Here is a 6,000-nt window from a genome sequence, read left to right as displayed (position 1 = left end):
ATTTTTTTTGTATAATTTATTATCGTTAAGCGAGTTTGAAGTTTAGTGGAATATGAGGTACCGCTATTTCTGATGACATGTGTATTTCACCTTTAGATCTTTTTTTAAGAGACATTTTTCTTCTTTTCATCTTAAACCTTTGTTCTTCATTCATATTTTAGCCCTAACTATTTGGTGAGAATTGATTTGGAGAAATAAGGTTGTTATTGGGGGCTCTCTTTTGTCTCTCTGTAGGGATATGTCGGCGGCGGCGACATAGTCTGATAATTTTGCTGCCGCCACCATCTCCACCTATGCCTTTATAATTTATCCGCCTTCACCATTAGCTCCTCCATTAACTCAAAAAACTCTCCGCCATTTCTTTCAAATAAAAAAGCCCGAAAAAGAGAATATTTATACCACCACCAAGACCACTATCAGTTTAATCTGATTAAAATTACTTTTTGGTGATTGGAGATGGTGTATTTGGTTTATCTTTTTTCAAAATTATTATATGGGAGTTGTTAAGAAATTGATAATAATGAATTTGGTGGAGAAGTGGTAATGGCTCATCAACTTTGGGATGATAAGGGTGGAGAGATTTGGCATATCCTACCGTGCGTGCGATTGGAAATCTGGCTATAGATTGAGGGGGTTTTCTACCATGTTCTCTTCCTTTAGATCTTTCTTGTGTAGCGCGCTTATGATTTTAAGTTTTTCTTTCCATTTTGGAGTTAAGGTATGGTTGTCCAAAATAAATTTGGTATGCAAGTTTTATGTAATGTTGTACTATTTTGTATTTTTATGGAATTCTTTTAATTTATTTTTGTGTTATTATTCTTTTAATTTCTACTTTATATGATAAAACTTATATTAATACCTGATGAGTTTAATAATAATTGAATAGTTTAACAGTATGTTTCTTTTTATATACAAGCAATTTACATAAAGATTGCTAAAAGATTATTACTTTGAAAAAAAGATTTTGATTGTGTTACTGTATAGTCAATTAACATAGTGTTGTGAATTGTCCGGAGGCTACTCCCTTGATGTAACACGGGATCTAGGATCACGAGTGACCCCAAGCTAACCCTAAAGCTTGCATATGATAAGCATAATAAGAATCTCTAATAAAAACGTGAACTAATGTGGAAGCTAAGTTAAGTGATAACTGAAGGTGGAGAATACCCAATATTGATATGAATGTATATAACTTGCTAAGGGTTCAGAGATACTGCAGATTCACTCAAAGCAAAAGCTTAACATAATACTATGTCTAATAAGACTCTACAGACTAGAGTTAATGGGACATGCTTCAGCTAACCCTAGCAAAACTAAAAACTGAACTAAAAGACTGAATATGAAAAGAATATGTCTATTGTCCTCAAAATATGATGACTTGTCAATGAAAATACTGGACATAAATCTATGTGTGATATGGGATGCTGAATACTTGAAACTTCATCAGGAAAGGATGTAGCATAAAACATGTGTTAGTACTTGGAATGTACTGCATGCAGGATACAAATAATATATGTACAAATATATAGGTTGGACAAAGCATAGTCAAGCAATGACATAATCTGAACATAATGTAAATATTGAATTTTTAACTGACAAATGAATTGAATGCAATGAACAAGTATTGGTTATGAACATGACATGCCGAGACTGAATACTGAAGTATAAATTAAAAACCGAGTCAAATGCACTAGAGTCTGACTGTGGGAGCTACTATAAATCGACATAAAACCACGTGAGCCAAACCGAAAGTCCGATGTATACACCTTATAAAGAGCACCAAATGTACCTTGCTATGAGTATAAAGGTATGACTGGCGTGATCACTAAATCTGATGTCATACAGAGGGGACTTATAATCCATAGAGGCACTTAGTTATGGGACTATGAGGGAAGTATGAACCCTAGTACAACTTTCTTCTAATTCTACTGGCAATGCAACATTCAAAATTTGAGGAATGTTTATTAGTTTAACTGGCCTAGCAAGTGTTATTCATGAACTAAGAATTTTTTTCACAACAAGAGTTTTGAGTTTCATGCTAGGAACCAAGCAACGTTTCCAGAAAATATGATAATTCATTAAGAATACTATAAAAACTAATTTACAACAATTCCCAAGGTTAGAAAACCCTAGGTCTAAACAATATATAAAGAATCAAGAATCTAACTGAATTGTAGGGACCTAGTGGATGCAAGGAACCCACTAGTGAAATCTCACATACCTAGTGACGAAATCTAAAGAGAAATCCTTTGATTTCGAGGGTGGAACTTGAAGAAAACTTTTGCTTGTTCTTGAGAGGTTGGTAGACTTTCCTCTTCTTTTTCCTCTAAGTTGTGTCTAATTTTTGTCAATAATCGATTAGGGTAAGTTCCGACTAAATTACTAGGCTGAGATTGAGTAAGACGACAAAGTTTAGGATTTAAACGACACAGTTTTAATGTCCAACACGTAAGGAAAAAAATACTAAAATTACCCTAACTGAAAATCTAACGGAGGCCAACCACGACACCAATAACTGTCTGTCGTTGGGACCACGACCTATTAAGTGGGTTGATAATAGTAATGAATCTTTGTTTACAAATTCATGAAATTGGGACATAATATCTACTGCTTTAACAAGTATATGTATATAATCAGGAAAACAATATGTATATCTGAATGAATATATAATTTTTAATTTACAATTTTATACTCGCTACAAATTGTATATAGTAATATGGGACAAACGGGCATCCCGCATTTCCAAAACTAGTAAGATACAAGGTTACAGTCAAACGGAATAATAAACAAAACAAATAAAACGTAAATTATTAACTTTCGGCCTGAAAAATTATAATAATGTAATGGGCAAAGAGTCAAATATACCCTTATACTAAAGGAAATAGTTTATCTATATTCTTTGTTTTACTTTTGGTCCAAATATACCCCTCATGTAATACTTTGAGTCCAAATATATCTCTTTCATTATACTTTGATGTAAATATACCCTTAATTTTGACATAAAAACATGTGACAAACTCAAAATAAAATTATTTACTCTCAATTTGCTTAGAAACTCACTTGTGCAACTCATTCCCTCCGTTTTGAGCTGTTATTTTCATTTCCTATTCATTTTCTATTGGAAAAATGCATAAATACCCCCTAGACTATGACCGAAATAATAGAGACACATCTAAACTTAACTAGTGTCCTATTACCCACCTAAACTAATTTAAAATGAAGTGAATACACCACGAATACTGACATGTCTTAGAGAGAATGCACACTCTCTTGAAGGCAAGTGTGAGTGCACAAATTGGACAGATGTTATTTTTTAATCGGTAACTTTGTAATTAGTTAGTACACATATTTATTGATAATAAAACCTATATATATTTAATTATTTTGTTTCTTTCTTTGTAAAATATTTATTTTAATTTCTTCACTTTAAATTTTTTTGACTTATTATCTTTCTACTTTTAATTATTTTTAATAAATTGTGTGTATTTTTTTTAAAAACAATTTAAAAGTGTCCTTTAATTTTAATGTTTTAATATTTCCTTTATTTGATTTTATTCACGTATTTTGATATCCGTTGAAAATTAACTTATTTTAAATACGAGACATTTGAAATCAAATCAAAACGAAAGATAAAAAAAGATAAACTCAATAGAAAAATAAAAGAGGAAAAAATTGTTAACTTAATTAAATATAAGATAAAAAATAAGATTAAGTTTCTTTTAAAAAATAAAAATTATTTTTTAAAAGAAATTACAAAATATTATTTTTTAAAAATTTAGAAATACTTTTTAATTTTATTTAAAAAATATTTTTTATTAAAAAATTATTTACGCACATGACGTGCGAGTGTACAAACACAACCAACTTGGGTGGTCGAAGGTGTCACATGAGTACAAAAGGTCCACAAAAATACGAATAAAATTAGTTTAGGGGGTAATAAGATCTTAGTTAAGTTTAGGTGTCTCTGAGATTTTGGCCATAGGCTAAGAGATACTTATACATTATCCCTTCTCTATTTTTAAATTTTTGTACTAAAAAATAATAAAATGGAAAAGGGCCTAAAATACCCTAGAAGTACTAAAAATGGTAGACAACTACCCCTCATCTACCTATTGACTCTAAAATACCCTCCTCATCCACCTATTTACTCACAAATGCCTTTCACATCCATCTTTAGGTCCAATTTTAGACCCTTCAATAATATAGCACCATTTAAACTAATTAAATAATCCATTTAATTACGTGGAGCTCAACCATTGGCTGAAATTTAATTATTTAATATATTTTTAAACTTATCCATTACCCACCAATTTTTAACTAAACCCGCCCCAATACTTATTGAACTCGCCAGAGCCAATACAAGAAGAACCCAATCTCTTCATGATAGACATGGGTGACCTGCTAGATGATGGTGTAAACTAGTGAGTAGTTCGGTTTGAAAGACGAATGGGTTTCACTTCATGTTATTGAGTAGAGACTTAATTGACTTGCATTGGGATTTGGGAATATACTGCAAATAAGTGGTGTTGGCATTCTTAAATACTTTGGCTAAGAAATGATCATTTCTCTTATTACAAGGAAGAAACTACTAGTGAGTTTCTGTTTTTATTTCCTTTTTTGCAAAGAAATAATTTTATCGAATAAGCTGCACTGCTGAGGAGGTAATGAGTGTATGCAAAAAAATTCACTGGACTTGACTGTTTATGCAATCAAGGAATCAATGAAGCCTATGCAAGAATTATGTTTTCTTTCCCCTTAGAGCATCAGTCATTTCTGCTAAATCTATGCAAAAGATAAACCTCTTGGTGCATAGTCTGTGATAATGTTTCATTCTTTACCATTGCACATTGAACTCCGAGTCACTTGTCTTTCTTCTACGAGATCACAATTCCATTTACATTATATGTTTTCTATAGGAAGTTGTGTTAGTTCTTTTAAAGGTTCAATTTGGTTAAGAAATAAGAGTGGGTTGTTTTTGTATTGGGTCTAGCGGATTCAATAAGTATTGGGACAGATTTAGTTAAAAATGGGTGAGTAATGGTAGGTTTAAAATTATATTAAATAATTAAATTTCAACCAATGGTTTAGCGCCATATAATTAAAAGGATTATTTTATTTATTTTGAATGGTGCTCCATCATTGTAGTGACTAAAATTGGACCTAAAGGTGGATGGAGAGGATATTTGTGAGCCAATAGGTGCATGAGAAGGGTATTTTGGAGCCAATAGGTGGATGAAGGGTAGTTGTGTACTATTTTCAATACTTCGAAGGTATTTTAAGACCTTTTTCGATAATAAAATATGCACATCACACAAAATCATTGTTCGGCATTTTCCCCACGCACATTAAAAATCTTCAAATTTATTTCTATAAGGGGAAATTCACAATTACCCCTTAGACTATGACCGAAATTTTAGAGACACATCTTAACGAAACTAAGATCCTATTACCCCCCCTGATCTTAGTTTTATTGTTATTTTGTGAACCTTTTGTCTTACGTGACACACTTCATGACTCCACGCAATTGAGGCGCGTGAGAGACATTTGAATACCACGTAAGCTAAAAAGGTGTATAAAATTACAAAAAGAAAAAAAAGTTTAGGGGGTAATAGGATCTTAGTTTAGTTAAGGTGTGTCTCTGTGGTTTCGGTCATAGTCTAGGGGGTAGTAATGCATTTTTCCTTTCTATAAAATTAATCATTGTACCCACATGTTCTTACTATTATAAAAGTACAAGAAAATAAATGAACGTAGTGAGTCATCGATTTTTGGATGCTGAAAATTCTTGGAACATATCTCAATAATGTATTTTCTTTGATTAATATTGAAACTTTTAGAAGAGGTTAATAATGATAATTTCTTATTTATAAAAACCTCAATTCGAAAGAAAGTAAAATCATATTAGTATTTGAATACGATAAATTATTAGCTTCGTTTTAAAAAGAAGATTTATAGAAAAGGGCTCAAAATGGAGGAAATGAGTTTCTAAAAAAAATTAAA

The sequence above is a fragment of the Solanum lycopersicum genome, chromosome 4 (assembly GCF_036512215.1).
Source record: "Solanum lycopersicum chromosome 4, SLM_r2.1".
Taxonomy (NCBI): domain Eukaryota; kingdom Viridiplantae; phylum Streptophyta; class Magnoliopsida; order Solanales; family Solanaceae; genus Solanum; species Solanum lycopersicum.
Note: the sequence above shows the minus strand (reverse complement) of the source record.